At 40.1% G+C, this 20612-nt stretch overlaps 1 protein-coding gene and 1 long non-coding RNA gene across 5 annotated transcripts in view; one reads left to right on the top strand and one right to left on the bottom strand.

Moving 5' to 3' along the window:
- The window catches only part of LOC121088478 (tyrosine 3-monooxygenase-like), a 48681-nt gene extending 44452 nt beyond the window's left edge, over positions 1-4229 (top strand). For 2 of the 4 annotated variants that reach the window (XR_005827963.1, XR_005827960.1), the window contains 2 exons: positions 1417-1516; positions 1904-4229. The gene's annotated coding sequence lies outside the window, so the exon portion shown is untranslated. The remainder of the gene's footprint in view (positions 1-1416; positions 1517-1903) is intronic. The other 2 variants (XR_005827961.1, XR_005827962.1) reach the window with 2 other exon arrangements.
- LOC121088479 overlaps positions 1-20612 on the bottom strand; it is a 58001-nt gene that overhangs the window by 14988 nt on the left and 22401 nt on the right. The gene's annotated exons all lie outside the window — the stretch shown is intronic.

The following is a 20612-nucleotide window of genomic DNA, read 5'->3' as shown; positions in this document are numbered from 1 at the left end:
TTTCCTTCCAAATTTTGCTTTGATTTCTCTGCTTGTGAACTTTGAAACTGAGGAATAGCCAATACTAGTCACTGCTGAAAATGCAGATTTTCAAATTTTCCTTTTTCTTGGAAATGCTTCTGCCTCACTAACGGCACTGAAGAGTTCTCTTATTGGGTTTTGGATGAAGCCTATAAAAACCAGCAAAGGCATTCTTTCAGGGAAGCCAGCACAAACTTTCTTCCATGCTTGTGCTTGAGTCATGACATAGATCATTATCAGTCACTTAACCTTGCTCAAGCAAAATCCACATCTGCTAATAGACAGAATTAGGAACCTTGCCTCTGTCATATAGGTAAATCTTTACAAGAAAACTTCTGCATTAGATATAAATAGAAGCTCTGGCTTGAAAAAGGTCACTACGTTTTCTTAGCTAGTTGACTAAACTACTCAAATTTATGGATTTCTCCTCAAGTACTCTATAAAAATAGACTAAACCAAACAAAATCACAATGTATGCATTCTCACCACATGGTACAACACATCACAAACTTATTTCCTTTATTACGTGTGTTCAAAGCACTCACCCCAGGTCACAATTCGTAAATACCGTCCTTTAAATATTTAAGAGTGAGTGAAATCTGGTCCTCTAAATTCAACAGTAAAACTTGCAATGGCTTCATATAGACCAGAACAGATGCCGAGTTGAATTAACTTAATATCAGTGGAGCTAGGGTGATCTCTATTAGCTGAATATTTAGTACTTGCCTAATTATATTTTAACACAAGAAACATATAAGCATCCTTTCCAAAGTATATATGCCCTTAAAAAATAGCTAATGAGGGATGCTGATAAAGATATGACTAGCAAATACAAGGAATAACTCTTCTGCCCAAAAGAAGTAACGTTCCATTTGATTTATGTTCTATCCTTCAATACCCACAAATTGCATCTCTTGAAATACAAGTCTATATCCAAGGACTCTGACCCTTAACGTTAACCAGATTACTTGTCCTGAACCTCCTTTTGGACCTTTAGACTGGCACACAGGTGCTGAAAATGATCATTCTGTGCAACTACTCCTGAGCATGCTGGTAAGGAATCTGGGTAATGTATGAGTGTTTCAAACCATGTCCTGCAGCAATGCAAAGCAGAATGAATTTAACCATTGCTAACAAAACCTGAAATTGCAGTATATGTTAAATGGACTCCAACATATGGGGAGAGAGAGAAGACAAGTCCAAAATCACCATTTTTTTTAAGATAAAGGGTTAACACAGTTCATTCTTTCCCATCTGATATTATTTTTTTGGTTCTCTGTACAAAATTTTCATCAGCTGCAAGACAGCCCTTTGAATAGCATGCGTTGTCCCAGCCAGATGAGGAAGGTTTGTAAAAGAAAGTTATGCCTAATAAATGTCATTTTTCCTTAACAGAGTCAGACATTGCTGAGCTCTAACATGTAAGAGCAGATGATCCAACTGAGATTATCACAGGAAATCCAAGAGGAATTTAATCCGGTCCTTTGAACTTTCAGTAAGATTTCTTAACTGTGAAGTACACAAGGAACTATGTTGACTATTGTCATATTTGGCTAGAGACCCCTTGTTTTACCAAACTGTTCTCTAGAAAATCACCCTTTATCCCTAAAATGTTTCTGATGTTTCCTGAAAGAGACAGCAAACACAGAGGAAAGATATATTCTGTGCTCTAGAAAATCTTAGCTTGTCAAAAAATTCACACTCCCAAAGGTAAAAGGTAGTTAGTGATTCTTAGAAGGTCCACTTAAATTTATTAGCTCAATTTACCTTTTGCCTGGACAACTTATCCCAAATCTAATCACTGAAGTACACAAGGTCTTTACTGAAGAGGTACCTATTGCCCATTTCTCTAGTTTAATCAATTTGTTTCTTGTTCCTCCAGAGTGGAAAAGAAGTTTTGGGTCCAAAATAGCAAATACATGCATTTCATGATAAGAAGACTTACCTTCCTCATCAGTTCACTGCTCCGAGGAGGATTTCAGAAGCAGCATTTCATATCCAGGTTCACTACTTTCCCCATGACAACTGGGATGTTCGAAAGAGAAGCATTCAAAGTGGTACCTTAGTACCTTAGTGTGCTGGTCTCCTTTTTTAGAACTGGATTTGATTTCACTAGTTTGATTTAATTACTGTATTTAAACTCTGAATAAGTCTGGACTATGGTTTTTCTAGGTGGTACAATATCCCAGACTCATTCTGAATAAAGGCTAAATTCCTATTAGAGGAATTTCAAAATGTTTTAGCATTTCTCTACATGGCAGACAGAATGGTTTTGTAATGTAAACTTACCTAACCTAAGCTGCCTTGCTTGCGCACTGGTAGCTGTCTCATTGTGCCAGCAAGGAGCTTGGTAAGGGCTACTTTGCCCATTTTGGGAGAGTTTTGCAGCCTCTGCTGAATTCCCTGCTCCCATGACCAGACTCTCCCTGCTGGCACTCATCTGCAGCCGGAGGCCAAGTCTGCTGCCTTGATGTCTCGGTGGAATCTAAGTTCACTCTTCAGATGTCCTAGTATGTGCCACAGTAATGCCAGTTAATAAAGTACTTGCCTAACCTACATCAGTTTTGATTAAGAGCAGAACACCCCAAAACCCAGACTTGGGACTCCAGGAATTATGGACCAGAGTGTTTAGAGGCTGTGCAGAGCTTACATGGCAGACCAATTTGCCTTTGAATGTACTAAGATTCAGGCATAGCAAAGTCATTCTCTCTATCAAGATGTTTGGGGCAGTTTACCCTAATTCTGCACTTCCTGTATGTTTATTTGCCAGTAACTGAGGAGTCCAGGTAATGACATCACTTCAGGATTACCCTTTTATCCACAAGCACTTCCACATCCCCACCTACCCTTTTAACTACTGCTTTTTCCTTGGACTTAATTCTAGACAGGGAACTGCCACATTTCAGCATTCTGGGGCTTAGGAGAAACATGTAAGTGCTTGCCTAAAAGCCATAGTTAGCGCAGGGAGCTACTCACAATCAAGCAGTAGGCTAGAAGCAGGGTGCATTGAGACCTCACTTTTGGGATATGCCCAGAGAGGCACTGAGGGGTCTTCTCAGTCAGCACAATCCCAAGAATGCCCATGAAGTTGACAGAGACTGTAGAAACTCCTGTGGAGATCAGAAGATGCTTCAAACTGAGTGCTTCTTAACATCCTGCTTGATGGATATAATAGCAACTGTTCAGGCATCTGGTAGCCTTTGGCTATGTGCTTCCTAAAGAGTGTATATTACTGCATACTGCTTAAAGAGCACAAAGGCTGTTGGTATGTGGTTAATAAGCAATGCACAAGCCAGAATGTGGTATTTAGAAAACCAATGTGTTTTTAATGTAAGTAGACATTGTTACTAATATCTAAATTATAACCCCCCCACACCTTCCAGACCGAGTCCAAAGCACCTATCCTTGCCAGCGACAACAAAGTAACCCAAATATGGAGTTTCTTGGTTGAGATAGTTTTGAGTCATGACATTTCTTTAAAATAAACATTAGGAAATTATCCAAAAAGTGAGATCACCCCGCTTTCTGAAGTATCTTCCTATCTCCCAAATGTTTTGGCTAATATCAGTCGTTTTGCTGAAAGCTTATAGTCTGACATAGAATTTTGCCTGTACAATTTCAGGTGGATTAATTTCAGCTTGAAAAAGTCAGCGTGGGATTCAAAGTCAGGCTCGTTATGGAAGAACTTTCATCATACTAAACTGTGGAAGAAAGAAGCATCTCTCCATCTTGTATTTTCTCTCGGTCAGCACTAACAATAACTTTGCCTCTGCTACTGAACAGCTGAGCCAAAAAAACAGAAAGACAAAAGCCAAAGGCAAACCAAAAAGACAAGAAGCAGAGACAGCAATGAAGACAGAGAGAGAAAAAACAAAATCTACCCCACATACAAACCTTGCTCTGAAAGCTCAAAGATTGGAACAACAGTATCTGTAAAAGTCAGCTTTGACATCAGGAGATGACAGCAGCAGCAGACATGGCAAAGCACCTAACATGACCTACTGTCAAGAAAAGCTAATGAAAACAAGATGGGAAAAATAAGGGAAGTTTGTCACTTTAAAAGAGAAGAGTAATTTTTAACACTGACAGTGTGCAAACCAATCAAATACTCAGATGTTGGATCAGGTCCATATCAAAGTAACCCAGCCTATAATTACATGAGCATCGAAAAATGTCAAAACACAAGAATAAAGATACTGTGGAATTGCTTTGTCTTTTGTGGAGCAAGCCTATCCATACCACCAAATAAGGGAAAAAATTAAATAGGAGTTCAGCATGATGATTATAGTAAAGGAACCATAAAGGGTGGGAAGGGGCAGAAGTAGGAAGAAGAGAAGAAAAAGTGCAGAAATTAGCAAAAGTGAATAGTGAGAAAGACAGCTTTGTGCTAGGTGGATACCTGAGAAAGAGCTGCAACAGAGTCATGTCTTGAAGAAATCTCTGTATCTACGTTTGCAGAATAATATAGTATCTTCCACCAGTCCACCTAATACCATCAGAAAAAAACAAGCATGCCTTCACAAATACGGGCCAACCTCCAGGTATGAAATGGAAAAAAGGTTTTGTATGCCCTGAAGGTTTTCTGGTTTTCAAACAATATAAGCTGGAGTAACAAGCGTACCACCTCTTCCCGCAAAGCTGATCTGGCCTATACACTTACCCCACCATAGCTATACTGCCAATATATCGATATTGTCACTTGGAATTCCCAGAACACAGGGTCAGATATAAACTGATGCAGCTACACTGAGTAAAGTGAATGCACATCTATTTTCATAAGTTGATAAATCACTTCAGGATCTGGCCAGCGGCATGTTTAGTCCTAATTGCCTGACAGGTCCCCAATGTGCTCATTGTGTATCTACTTTTGCTCTTATTGAAGCGAATGGAAGCTTTAACCTTCAGCTTTGGTGGGAGCAGCATGAGGCCAGCCCTAGATGTTTTGAAAAATCTTACCTATTTCAAAGAAAACATTCTCTGCCTTATAGGGGTAATTCTCCCATCATTTGAGAATGAGGCAATAGAGTGCATGAATTAACTCCTTATTTGTGTGTACAACATCAATTATTTCTAACATCTCCTCATCAGAGTTCGAACTGCATATCAAATGCAAAGAAATGGAAAACAGGAAAGCAAAGTTATCACTAATGATCAGAACCCCAACCAGATAAAACCTCCTACGCCTTCAGAAAAGGGACAGCAACCTTCTGTCCGCCAGAAGCTAGTCCTTTTTCTTCTTGCAAACACCTCATTTAATCTTGCAGCACAAATAATAATCCTGAACTTCCTAAATGTTATCCTAGATCTACTACTGCAGTCAATGGGAGTTTTGAAAGTGCAAGGAGCACGCACTGGACTAGAGCCTTGGGCTATAAGATCTAAGTCCAAGTCTATGCCTTTTTCTAGTCTGAAAAGTGCCCACAAGTCTATGGGTAACCTATAAAAACATTAGAAGTAATTGTGGTGGTCTTACATTGTTTAGATTGTTTGGTTTCCACTCCCCAACCTCGTAATATGAACAGAGCTATTACAATGATCTATTATAGTTGGGGCCAGTCTCACTATAGAAAACTTTGTACAAGCTGAGAACCAAAACACAGTCACAGCTCCAAACAGCTTGGGGATGAGATGAATTCTTTGTCTATCCTGCATCCTAAATGCATCCAAATTATTCTAGTATCTGTATATCTACATGGACCACTTAACTCCCTCTTGAACTCTCCTTAGTGCTTTAAATTACTTGTCAGCCATATGTGAAAACCTTTACCTCATCTAAAATTTACATTCCAGAGCTTTCTATCACTGATTTCTCTCAGCAGTAAAGTTTCTTTTGGTCTCAGTGCCACTGGAATGGTGGGACCGAGCTGCTCCTGCCTTTTGTATAGCTACTCAGAGTTGTGTGTGGAGCAGAAATGTAATCAGCCCTGGGCCAGAATTTCAGCAGTCCCTTATTTAGTGCATCACAGCATGGGGGAGGGCTATCTGAGATAACAAGGTAACATGATTGCTGCTGCTGGCAAGAAGACAGATGTCAACATTGCTTCTCCTTTTCACAGAAACATACCTGCCTTTATGAAGAATAGGTTAGCAAATATTTTAATACAAATAGTAACCTCAGCAGAGCTGCCAAAGCAGGCTCCAAAGAGACTGACTTGTTTACAGTCTGGACCAGTGCCTTAAAACCTGACATGCTTATTCAACAGAAAATTAACCCCAAAACGGGTATCATCATTACTGCAGAGAGAAGCTCCAGAAAGATAATATCCTAACTCCCTCCAGCTGAACTCAGGACATTGTCCACGTTTTATCACATCAAGTGCCCTTGTAGTCATTCAGAATAAACAAGCAAATAAAGAAGTGAGGTGTATCTCATGTGATAGCTTGGGTCACTGGGACTGCATAGATGTTTGGCTCGTGGCCCAGCCCCCTGCCTTCACTTGAATTACTACTGGAATCTAACTTCTTGCATTGTTTTAAGAGACTAAATTGTTCTCTCTATGTACTTTGGTCATCCCAACTCAGATGTTATCTTTTCCTTTCCCACTCTAGTTTTTGGCTATAAAAATTACACATGAAGAAGAGTGCTGAGGAAAGCCTTTTTTCCCCAGCTGCAGAGTGTGTGTGTGTGTGTGTGTGTGTGTGGCTATGGTACTGTTCTCCTCCAAATGACTTTGACAAAGATTGTAATTTATGAGGTCATTTTTTTTAAGAGATTACTAGTGATTCTCAGGAAAATGAATGCTACTATAGATAGTGATTCTCATGAAAATGAATGCTACTATAGATTTGACCTTGGAAGGGGCAATACCGAACTGGTGTAGGTATAAAGGGATAGAAGAAATTGTGTCTGAAGTCATTGTAAACATTCATTGACAGATGAAACTTTCATAGGAAATGGTCACTGATCTGGAAAAGTCACTCTAAAGAGGTGTCATAATCTTTTGCTATCAAATTTCTTGAAAGATGGAGAGAAAGACTGGTCCTGGAATTATTATGCAAAGGCCTGTAATGCTGGATTTACCAAAAGAGACCTCAGTCAGCTTTCATTGCATAATTCAGTTGATTTTGAGCAACCCCATGGGCAAGCAAGAGAGGGACCTGACGTGGCACAGGTGAGAGCCAGGGCTTTCCTCTGTGACCTGGTGGCAGAGCTCTGTGGGAGGCTGTGCACTGCCCTGCATCCTCCATGAAGGTCAGTGGCAGGCACTAGCGTGGCAGCTTCTAGATGGAAACAAATGAGGGTGGTGCTTTTCATGCCCATTACTTGGTATGTCAAACTCCACTTCTTTGGGAGAAATTGATCTCAGACCTCCATATAACCTGGCAACTAATTTAACTGGATTTGGATTTCATGCAAGTATTCATGTGTCATGAAACTTTTACTGAAACTAGACAAAAAAAGGATTTCCCCTATCTCAGACTATTTCCGTTGGGATCTGAACTGGAGACATTAATGAGAAGTCAATATTAAGAGACTGCAGCTGTCATCTAGAAGAAAGGGTGAACATAGGGAGTTATTGCTTGGGTGGTCAAAGGTGATAATAATTTTTGATGGTTACTCTTGATGGCCAACATGAAGGCACATGACTTCTTGTTCAACTGCTTTATCAGTGAACCTACAGTTGGACAAGCAGGTTTCCTGGGGCTGCAGCAATATGTCATTTCTTTTACCCTGTCAAAGTGGTCGACTGTTGTTAAGAAGGGAAAACTGAAGCGCCCTATAGTTATCAGGTCACAGGTGGGCTGAGGATTAAGCACATAATCCAACTAGGTTTTGGTGAGAAAGCACATACTTCCACTGGAAATACCTGACAGCACCTCCTCTATGCTGAAAGTGTAATAGAATGCAGTGAAAATTGAAAGGTTTTCCACAATATCGTATACAAAGTTTAAAAGAATTGTATCCCTTTTGTAAAATTTGGTAACTGTTAAAAAAAAAAAAATCAACAGAAAAAAAGAGCATTGCTTCTTCTTCTGTCTGTATTTTTAGAGTACTATCTGCAAGAACTTATTAGAGCCAACCCTACTAAATTCCTTATAACTATCCCACAAGGGTGGTTCTCAAAGTGAAAAAGAGAAAAATGTTGGCAGTTTATGTAATGTCTTTTTCACTTATACAATCTGAGAGGCTATCTAGGAAGTTCAATGGTATACGAGTCTCTGGTGGCAAAAATCAAGCTGGAAAGCTTTCTCTGCAAGCTCAGCCTTGTTTATCAGTGTGTCCTGTACAACTTTGTCTCATATCTCTCTCTGCTCATGAGAAGGCAAAGAAAAACCACATTCCCTTGAAAAATGACAGACTGAACTAGAATGCAGGATTCGGTTGACTGAAAAAAACCTTACACATTTTATGAGAGCTACTTCTGGGTCTGTTTTGCTGGAAGCAAACATTTGCCCACTAAAAAGCCTGGTTGGTTTCAAGTGGGACAGTAAAATGTTCCCGCTAGTCCTTACTCCATTCTCTGCCTTTCCTATAAGTAGCCCAGGTTCCCTAGTCTTTTCTAATCTGAACGCACAGAGGTTCACTCTCCTCCCCTCTCCCTTGCAGCATAGATGATCTGGAACTCAGGACTGTTAAATGCCTAACTCGTGCCCCTCTTGCTATTCAGTGTATTAACAACTCTGTGCTCCTGTGCTATTTTCCCTCCTCATGTGTCTAGTACAAAATGTTAAGCATCCTTGTGACCTTTAAACATCCTGCACAGCTCTCCATCTCCTCTTTACATGATCCAGACTCATCTCCACCTCCTGTTAGAAAATCCTATGCATGCACCTGGCTTGATTACATCAGCATATATGCACACAGCTGAGTGAACACATTTCAATGAATCTACTGCAGAAGCAAATGGAAATGAATACCTCTCCTTCTGTCCACAATCGAACAGTTGCTCTACTATGGTATCAATTTGGCATGAAATTAGAGTTATCTGTAAATCTGTTTTCATTGCTACCTGCATGCTGTGATGTGGAAGCTAGAAAAGAAAGATACTGACAAGATTTTGATGGTGGCCACTAAAAGCTGAAACTTTCAGTTCCTTGTGCTTAAAACATCATCTTCTATGGGTGTTACATCTTTTTTCTCCTTTTCTCCTAGGTGGAGTAGCTACATATTCCACGAGTATGTGTGAGTAAATCAAGAATTGCACAAGAGATCCAAGACACATACCAGTCACTATAAGCTACTACACAATTTACCCAGCAGTTGCATTTCTCAACATCTCTACTAGGGATACTGTGTTTTTCAGTGTTCTACTGCACATAAGTGGGTGATAGATGTTTCTTCAACCTGCACAACAAACATGCAGGAAACACCAGGAAGAGGTACAAGGATCTTATAAATGTATATGCGCAGCAGTACATTTGATTTGGAATCCTGAGTTTGACTGTAGAGCACACACAGCCTTTCCTCCTTCAAGGGTAGAGGGCTACTGGACTGGAGGGTACTGTAAAATAACTCCTGACTACTGCTGAGCAGGGCAAACCAGTGAACAGAAGTGTGGGTTCATTGCCGGCACCAGCTGGACAAAGGAGAGCAGCAGTATAAGAAAACAAGTGTTATTAGGAATAAAAGGTCTGCTCTGGATTCTTGTTCTGAACTTGACATCAGAGTACCAGGAAAGTCTCTGTGGGAGAGTTTGGAAGACTTCAATTCATGTCTGGTGGAGCAAACAGCAGTTGTAAAATCTCAAGAGATGAGGGCCACCCAGAGTGTGTCAGTTTATCAACTGGACAGCTGTGGTGTGTCTGCAAATGCCAAACCATAAGCATATTGGCAGGGGAAGCAGGAACTGTGGCCAGCACACAGAGAAGTGGCTCCTGAGTTTCTGAATTGCCTGCCTCTCGGAATACACTTCTGGTCCAGGCCAGCCTGCCAGCTCCAGCCAGACTACCATGCAGCAGGCCAGTGACACAAACACACCTCACACCTGGCTTCACAGCCTTTGGGAAGATCTCTCTAATAATATAAAGGATGGCATTTTGAGAATATTGTAGCACTCCGCTCACCTCCCTGCCTTGGAAAAGACCTTATACTCTTTTTGCTTCTCAGCTAGGGAAACAGCCCCTTAGGAGCTATGAGCAGTGTGACACAAGGACCTGACAGTGACAGAGAAACCACCTAGGGACTTGGTCAAATGCTTTAGGATCATGTCTGATCATAGTGTGTGAGCATAGCAGTAAAGCTACTTTTGCACAAACACAGTAGTCTTACCACAAAAGAGCACCCTGTGTCTTAAAAGCAAAAGAGTCAGTTGTTGCTGATGGCTGAATTTTCCACCCACAGGGAAAAAAGCTGGAAAGCAAAACAAATTAATCATGAGAGGAAGGCAGAGAATCATGCCTCGAAGAACAACTTGAGCTACAGTGGCAAGATAACCATCAACAACAAATGTCCAAGAAAAAGTGGACATGCAGTAGATTAAATATTGAATGAAGTGTTATACAAAACATACACAAAATTTTATATCATCCTTAGGTGTCGTTCAGATACTGTATAAGCTGTGATATTTATGATTATTGATGCTTATAGTAGTAGTAGTAGCAGCATTAATATATCAATAGGCTCTGAAGAGATAAACTCTATTCCTAATGAAGTTCTGGTGAATCCTAATAGATTCCACCTAATCCATTTTGAGGACATTAGCTATGGCTTATTTTCCGAATGTTAAGCTCCTAACACTGGAAGTAGGGGCAGAGGATTATCCAGGCTGCTTAAAATCCTCTAACCAGCGAAGAGTTAGGCAAAGGCAGGGGCAAGTAGGTGCTGTTCTTGCCTGTCCTCTGCTACCCTCAGGGCCAGATTAGTGGGCTGTTAGATATTCTGGCCTGATCTTTCCTCTTGCTTTCCTGTACTTTCATTGGAGAAGGATAGACACCGGCAGACTGGGGTGCACTCTAGAAATGTCTGCAGTTGTTCTGAGGTTAAGGGCGAGAGGAAGGTGTCTTTAGAAACTAGCAAAAGATCCAGTCTTTCTTTCCACTGACTCTGTCTTCCTTGTGAAGCATCACTGTCTCCAGAATCCTTGCAAGTAACATGGATACTTCTTCCCTGCAAATACAGGGAAACAGTCTCAGGGCATTATATCAACCAGGAACCAAATACTGGTGGCACCGTTCCAATGGAACTATCAGTGAAAGTTTGCAGCAATTACTCAAATGTCCCAAACGTTGGTTTACGGTGAATGGTTGTGTCTGCAACATACAGAACAACACAGACCGATTTAAACATGTTTCCCAGAGCCGAGTTGAATCAACGCATGGTCCACATCAGGGGGATTGGACTAGATGACCTTCAAAGGTCCCTTCCAATCCAAACCAATCTATGATGTCTGCAGTTGCATAGGCATTCTGGAGCTGCATATTTGAGAGATGGGCATTGGGGCCCATTAGGGAGCAGATGGTGATTTGGGATAGCAGGGGACATCAAGGTGTGCGCTAGTGAGAGAAAGAGGAGACCACTACTGTTGTTTTGCTTTTCTATTCCACCATGCCTGTGAGTTTTTGTGCATTCCTTAAGACCAGCACTGATGCCTGGCCCAGGCAGCTCCTGCAGGTGGGTGTGATGGGAGGCAGGCAGGGCTGAGCAGACACCAGCTGTGACCATGCACACAGTTGCCAAGTGGCACCATGGCACGAGGTGAGGACCTGCCACCAGAGCATTCTGTAGTTTGCTAGTCACAGAGTCAAATGGTTGTGAGGAAGATGTAGATCAGCTAAATAACGTGGTCCTGCTACTCAGCTGGTGAATCCTTTCTGCTCTCCAAATCAAGTGGGACAATCTGGCATAGGCTGACTCTACCCTTCTTATTCCCTGGATCTTTTGTCATAATCACAGGAAAGGATGAAAAACAGGGAAAAACCAACCACACAACCAACCTCATTTGTTTGACTCTTTACCCATAAATACCACACCTGTTAAAATAATCTTTTGGCTACTGAGGTCAGAGTGAGCAGTGAATTTTGCCTGAAAAATGCAAACAGAAGGAACTTCTTATTTGAAATGTTAATGGCAATATCCAAGCATAGCCTTGCAACAAAATCCCTCTTGTTAGTTTCAGTGCACAGCTACAGATTTTATTAGGACAGCTCTAACAGGGCAGAAGAGGGAAAGGGTTGATGATTAGTCATTAACAAGATGCAGCCACAAAGAAGATGACAGCTATGACTCTAGCATGTCTTGCTAAAGAAAGGGAAGTATTAATGTCATTGCAAAAAGCTTTGGCAAGCCTCCATTATGAGAACAATACAATTCTGACCACCCATGTGCAACAAACATGTATTGAAAATGAAGCAGGTACAGAGAATGGCCACACAGCTGATCAGAGCCTGCCTTAGAAGGGGACTTAAACCAGTGGGTTGTTCAGTCTAGGAAAAGAAAGGCTGCTGGATGTCCCAGTGACTGTAAGTTCAGCAGACATAAGGGAAGGTATAAAAGTAGATACAGAGAAGAACTTTGAAAATCTAAAGACAATAACAGTATTAGTAGTTGTAAATTGGCTAGGACTAAATTTAGGCTAGAAATTAGAAGGTTTCAAACTTTTGGAAAAATGAGTGGAGCTTTGGTGCTTCTCTCCTTGCATTCCCTACTCTAAGTCCTTCATGGTCTCCTTTAGTTGCTACTGCTATTTCTCCCACGCAAATCTGATGTAGCAGCACAAACTGGTTATTGAACTGAATGATGCCCCTAGCTTCCACGGTTCCCAGGAGGTTACACTCTGAGTAGCAGCTGTCCTTCTGTGCACTACGAGTGAGCAGTTTTTGCCCTACACTATCCTGTAATCCGTAGTAGAGTCAAAGGGATTACATTCCATCACATTCACGCAATAAAACAACAATTTTTTCCCCCAGATATGATAAAAAAGCAAGTCTTAACAGCAAAACCACTATGTTTTTCCCTATAACAACACAAAAGACAAAGGGAGAATCAGATTTTTAATAAGGATATAGAATCTACATAAGGATCGAAGACAGGCTGGATGCTTTAAGATTATCCACCATCCAGTATAAAATTTGTTTCCTAATAACCGCTCCATACCAACTACTGAAATATCATTCACCCATTCTGTGCACTGCTTTCATCCCTACCACACATTATAAAATGTAATACCAAAGATAAGAAACCATCAACAGCAGCTTCACTGCTTTCAATACTTCAGTACAAACACTGCTTTCTACTCCTTTAAGAAACAACACCGACATCTGGATCAATCTTCAGTTATTTGCAGTAGCAAACCCTTATCATCAGTCTGAATACTAGTATAAACTCATATAAACAGAGACTAGCATAAGGGTATTAAGATGCATTTTATTTAGCTGCATGGGAACTTGTTATTTTGCTCATAAACATGGGAACTGTCATATTTAAATATTTCTCCAATACAGTCATAAATCTCTGTTATAACTGAATGTCTGAGTCTAGCTTTCTCTTTGAACTTTATCTTGCCTTTATGGAAATTTATTGTCTATGGTTCTTTTTTTTTTTTTTTTTAGTTTAGTTGCTTGCTTGTAGTTTTGTCTACTGTCTGTGTTACAGATGCCTGTGACTTGTTGAGTATTCCTACGTTACAAATGAAGACACTATATCTACAAACAGGTATATAAAAGGATTTTATATTATATAAATATTATATAATTATCTTCCTGATCCCAAGTCCAGCGAAGTCAGAAGCACCTTTCACCCACTCAATGTATTTTTAATTAAACCTTCTAAAAGAGATTGGCCTGAGGCATGAAGCACAGATCAGAAGTTCATCTTCTGTAGGGTCTCTGATGTGAAGGTTTCATTTAGGCCACACACTACCTGTAGAGCAAGGAATGGTGCTGCAGCTAAGGAAGAACTCTGCCAAATAAACAAGATCATATGTAACACTACATAATGCTTTCTTTTTATTCCAATTAGGAACTTCCAAAGAAAAAAAAAAAAAAGATTTCCACTGTTCTGAATAAACTACCAGTGACAAATGAATAATCAAACTATCGTGTTGACATTTAAAAGAAGGCAATGTGGTCTGTCCCAGACTTAGACTTTAACTGATTTCAACATAGAGAGGCACAGGGAAGGGTATGTGCGATTGCAAATGCAGTGCCAGGAGGCCTGTGTGTAATTATTAGCCTTAACAGAAACCCATATAAATATGACATGCAAATGTGCTCTCTCAGGATCCTTGAGTGGCAAGACCTAACTGAAATGCCAGTGAAACTTTATGTGAGAGGTCCGTGAAATTAACTTTTTTTTTTTTTTGTGTGACATGATATTTGTTTTTCTTTAGTCCTCTACATAATGTGAACTTCTGTGTTTCAACTGGATTTTAATGCACAAGGCCCTGCTCCTGTATACATGATTAAGGAGGCCAGGAGACCCTCTGATTTCACTGGGATTATCTGCATCTTTTAAATAAATTAGGAAAGATGGGAAATTTTCTCCAAGCTTGATAATTATCAGGAAGTGGTACAGGGAAAATTTGTTCTCATGCCACCCCTTAAGCACAAATTTGATCAGGAGAGATTAGCTTTTAAATCTCCCAAAGAACAGGATTAGTTTAATCTGAGGGCATTCTTTTGAGGTTTGCCCCAAACTATCAATTACCGTTCCCATGAATCAAAAACCTGAACTTTTTCTCTTGCTGTAAAACAGGTTCTAGCTAGAAGTGTGTAAAATGCCATAGTTTAGTTCCTACTGACAATGCGCAACCATAATCACCTACTTCCATAGGAATATACTCAGCCTACATACCACTGACAGTTTTGGGCTTATGAGAATGATGCTTTAACAAAATGAGCGTGAAACTCTTGTGTTTTCCTTGTCCTATCACAGATAGCAAGGCATGGAGCAACTCTTAGAATCTGGGAGTCCCACATTTGAAAATGTCAACAGTCATAACCAATTCTGCCCCAAGACTGGGATTAGTGGACACAGTCTTTTAAAAAATGCCCTTTTCCCCCTCATCTGTAGAGTTGAAGTGTAATGGCAAGCTCAAGAAAGTCATTAGAATATGTTCCATAGGTCTGGTGAAATGCTTGTCTGTAGCTTGATGCTATAGAAAAGAAAAAAAAAGAAGGAATTTCACTAGAGTCTACTGGGTTCTGAAAATGCTAGTGCAGAAATCCAAGAATTTAACTCATTATGCTCTGTACTGTTAAAAAAATCAGCAGAAAGAAGGTAAATGGTGATATAGCGCCATTTATTATATACTGCACCAATAGCAATAGACTGGGAAGCCAGCCAGTTGCACAGGAAGGTTCTCCTCTAATCTGTATATTCAATACATCTTCTCCCCTGAAATCTCCATAATTTCTATAGGGAGGTTACATTTTCACTTTCTTTTCTGCTGTCTGTAATCAAATGTTCTAGTGCCAGACATCATTGCTGGCCACAAAAGGATAATGAAAGCATTCATAAGTTCATAAAATGACTGGATACTATTCCTAAGAGACAAAAAGCTGAAGGAGAAAAAAACCTATTAACAGCACCAGAGAAATCAAATTCTCAATAGCTGGTATCACTGTAAACCCCATTTTACCAAAAGCTTTTAAAAGGACTGTATCACAAGCCACTAGTCCTTGCCAGAGACAACCTGCCTTGTTATCCAAAGTGAAGCCTGCTGGGAAATGTATAAACTTTGCTGGCTCACTGAGATAAGTGACTTGTTATCCGTTCTGACATAAAGGAGGTGGGAGTGATCCCCCAGAGAAAGGCTCCAGAAGACAGGCCGAAAAATCTGGCGGAAGGAACCCTACGACCAGACAAGCCTAAGGAATTGGCAGAATAAATATGAAATTATTACTAATGCACAGATTAATAACAAAAGCCCAGAGCAGATGGACTCTAGCAGCTTTAGTTCCAACAGGAGTGCCATTGTGCACCTTCTGATCCCATGCCACCCATCCCAGGCACTTTGAGGGCCAATAGGGTTCTCTTCCAACATACTTGACGCACATCCAGCCATTGTCACTTTCACTACCTCTCTGTAATGTGTGCACCCTTAAAGTCATCCTGTAGGAAGCAGCTGCTGTATGAAAAGAGAATGAGCTTCCACTGGAAAAAAAAAAGTGCTGTTATTGAAAATAGCCATTACTTCACCACTCAGCATGCTAAAATATTAAATACGGGAAATTGCCTTTCAAATCTAGTATTGCTAGATGTATCAAAAAATACACGGTCTTTGCAGGACTCCATCTTTGCTACTCTCGGTTTAAAAATCAGCTTGGACTCCCTGTGGAGGAAGCAAGTGCCTTTGCTTATTTTTGGAATACCTGTGAGTATACTTAATGACATGGACGCTGGCAGAAAGACTGATGTTACTGTGGTCTGCAATGAAGAAAATTATGAAGGTGAGAATAACTTCATAAAGTAGCAGGTCATTGCAATGGTGACAATCGTGCTGCCTAGAGAAGACCAGCGCTCAAGACAACTTTCGTGTACCCATCTGTGTGGGTCATCAGAAAAAATGGTATGATGGAAGAGAAAATCTAGCAGATCTCGTGGATCACCTCAAAGGAATGTTGTTCCTATGGTACTACCAGAATCTCATCGTGACATAGAGATGTTGTTTCTAGTCCTGGTCTATAAGGAATACTCAGCTCACAATGGTTATTGTAAACTACCACGAGGAGCAAGCCAGAAATTGTGAAAAATGTCAAAACCAATTTTTCTTCAAAAGGCACTAACCCCCAAGTAAGGAATCTTTGCTTTTCTTTTGGGCATGTTATTTACATCTTTTTCCTGGCCATGCACTATCATATCTCAAAGCCAAGGAATAAATAAATACATACACATGTATGTAGTAGGGTCACTGAATGCTGAGGAGGGGAAGAAAAACTGATCAGATCAAGTCTTCAAATTAGAACTGGATCTCCTTCTCAAAGCTACCATAGCAATCAAAAAGAAGAAATATGTTAAATAAAGGAATGTATAGGAAATATTTATGGCTGATGTTATACAGGAAGGGCTTGAAATGAGAGGGGAAAGATATGAAATCAGTATAGTTCAGTATAAGGGGGAGCCAAAATCATTTGTCTCTCACACAGAGAATACTCCATCCCTATGGGAGTTAGGGCATATGGTAAACTTTGAATGCAGCTGGAACTGAGAGCTGTACCATGGAGTCAGGATATGGCCTCTGGCATGAGGCAGCTGCTCCTGGCCCCCAGATTCCTCTAAGGTCTCAGTCCAGGGACACAGACAGCCATGCTTCCCACACAGCGGGAGGACCATGCCATACAGGATTGCAACAGCTCCTCTTTTGGGCTCTGGGGTTTTGAAGTGATTTTGCCATAAAGGAAAAAAAAAAAAAAAAGCCTCCTAGGTAACTGGCTGTCACATAAGCACGCTAAAAACCACAAGAACACCTGTGCAGGCTCACATAAGCACCGTCTAGCCCAGCAGCCTGTCTCTGACAAGAGATGCCCAGTTAACCGTTTAAGCCCAGGAAAGCATACAGTATCAAACTCACAGATAGACACCAAGGTTCTTTCAGGCTCAGATGTGGCAAAAGTTGCTCCAATCAAATCAGCAATTTCCCGTATTTAATGCCCCTCAAAAAATGCAGAACTGTGTATTTTTTGACACATGCTGGCTCAGAGAAGCAGCATCTCTGACCCAGCATGTGTAATTTCCTATGTATAGAAGGTCTTCATAGGAGCAAATGCTGAATTTCTGGGGTACTGCAAAAAGAGATCTTTCCACAAATAATGATAATACACTTGGGGGGGGGGGGGGAGGGGAGAGAAAGAAAAAAAAAAAAAAAACAAACCAAAACACCCCCCAAACTTCCATATGCATTTGAAATATTTGCCGTAGGAAATAAAATCAAATGAACAGCAGTTGTTCTTTCTGCTCTTCTGGCATTAAAATCTGAGAATTTCTAATATTTGTTTACCTTTTCAATGTAAAATGTCTAGATTTGCTCAAATCTCAGAAAACTCAGGAACATAATGTGTCAGAAGCCCAGAAATGGTTTCCATTTCTTTACATAGAACATGGTAACTCATCTCAGTCTTTCTTGCATCTGATCACTATCACTTGTAAGTCAAGGGCCAAGACTGTACTAGGAAAAATAGAAGTCACTTTAATCTATACTGGAAGAATGGATATTTGTTCTAGTTGACAGGCCAGCAGGAACTCAGAAGAGCAATATATGAGACAAATCTCAGAAAAAGGTTATTTATTCTCGTTCAACCGCAGTACAGATTTCCTGATGAAGCTGGAGTTTTGGAATGCTTGACCAGATCTCTGTGAACCTTATTACCAAGGTTGAAATTATCATGAATTACTGTTGTACTCATTAGTGGAAGTTCTTAGAGACATTAAGTCACCTACTGGCTGACCTTCTGCAGTAGAAGATTTACATTACCCAAGACTCAAAAAATACCAATATCAGCACTGAAACACAGATGATTATTATATAAAGTCTGCCGAGTTAAATCAAAGGATTTAATGTATCGGTCTCAGAGACCGGTAATGGTGTATTCACACCTGCTCCAAGAAAACCATTATTGATTAAATTTTGCTAAGCTGGGTTTCATTTTCATAGATTTATGCCAGGTTAAAGGTCACAGTGATCCCAGATGGTATAATACAACTTCAATCACATTTTAAAAGACAGTTCATTACTGGGTGCAGGCAGATGGCCAAAGAGAGCATTTGAGTAGGGACTGGAAGCATTTGAAATGTCAGTGGTTAGTTCTTATTTACATCTGAGAAAAGACAGTATAGGAAAGATGAAGAATGCCAGGGGTAAAATCTCAGCCACACTATGGTTAACGACGCCAGAACTTCCATCCTGAATAAGTGTTTTCAGTAAAATCTCTCCCAAGGTTTTCTAAAAATTAGAGTCATGTGGTTGTGACAGTTACATACATTTTAACAGGCAAGAAGTTTGCATAAATGTTTGAGGTTTGGGGCCAGATTAATTTGAAAGTAATACAAAATTGGAACAATTAGTCCCTCTTCTTCCAGATTGCAAAAGTTCAGGCAGTAGATGTAGAACATCGAATCTGACCCTTGTTTCCACCTTCACATTGTAAGTTCTAAGTGTACCAAAGAAAGCAGCACTGCTCTTCATTACGGCATCTTAGCAGAGCCTTTCAATAGCTAATTACAAAGATTTCCTAGTGATTGTCCTTTCCACTTCTTTTCCTCAGAATGCCTGATGTAACTTTGTCTTTAACTTACCCATACTAAAATAAACATGATTCCACTTCCCTGCTGTTGGCTTTTAAAATTCTGCAGCTTTAATCTCATACAGTTCCCTGGCTTTCAAGCCAACAGGTGAATTTCTCTAGATGTGTACAGCTATAGCTCCTGTGTATTTTGTTCTTCATTTGTGTTGGACATGAAATTTTACAGTTTGGTGTTATGCATTATGGAGAGGCTGGAAGGGAAGGTTGTTCTCTTTGCGCTTGGCCCTGAGGCTTGGCAGCAACACTGCAAAATGACTTTATCCCCAAACCAGATGTTCAAGTTGTTTTAATATCTTATGTTTCCTTCACAAAATAAAACAAAAACTCACTGTATCAGAATGTTCCAGTGTTATAACAATGTGATTTTTGCTGTCTGCATTTTGCCCACCAGATGGTAGCACTGAAATGAAATCGGAAGTTCTTTTATCAAAGCACTTATCACTTTCATAGGTTGGACAAAATTCCTCTTTTGTAATATTTGTAGGATCTGATTGCAGATAATTCCCCCCCATCAGCTACTGTATTATCTGACAGCAAACACAATACAAATCTTAAGCAAAACAATCTAAGATGGGCCCTCTTCTTTTACAGTTTAGATGTCACCTAGTTCACTTACAATTTATATCCTCCTTATTTCTTTCTCCTCCATCATAATTTTGTTTCCCATCATTATAAAAGGGAATGATATTCTTCTAATGTAACTGCTACTGTTAACTTTAGCAGGCTTTAAACTGAGTAAAACTGAAAACACCATATTGCTTTTCCCAGGAAAACCTTGTTCTTGATTCAGAGTATACTAAGGACAACCAGAAGACTACTGAAAATACACATGGAGCGACTAATGTGTTGCCTTGTGCAGAAGTTACTTTTCATCTCCCTGTTATCTGCTTTTGTGTTTTATTCCTGGACTAAAGATACTATCCTGATTCACATTTGTGATAAGAACATTGCTCAAATGCCATGACGCGTAGCTTTTCTTAGCTCATTATGGATAACAGGCAGCACAAGAACCAGAGGTACTAGGACTACTAGTGCTACGCAGAATTCTTCAAGCATGTCTGGCATACAAATTTACATTCAGAAAGGAGCTTGCAATCATATTTAGTGAATTCAAATTCCGAAATTTGAATACTTCATTGAAGTGTCACCATTAGTATAGTTTCCCAAGAAGAAAGACTTTATAAAAACCATAGTAACTATTTTAACTTGTCTTAATTACAAGCTAGTGACTATCTAGTTGGACCTAAGCAGACTACTCACATTCTATGAAGCAGTGCACGTGCCTTCAGTGAGATTTGAACCAGGACCCTTTTCTGTTAAGAGGTAAATTTGTTCTTTTCCAGGGGTCTTGCTGTGCTTAAATGGCTGATATATAATTGTTTGCAGATCTTTATCTAACACTATCAAGTTTC

Source organism: Falco naumanni, chromosome 5 (genome assembly GCF_017639655.2).
Source record: "Falco naumanni isolate bFalNau1 chromosome 5, bFalNau1.pat, whole genome shotgun sequence".
NCBI lineage: Eukaryota > Metazoa > Chordata > Aves > Falconiformes > Falconidae > Falco > Falco naumanni.
This window is presented reverse-complemented; position numbering and strand designations above follow the sequence as displayed.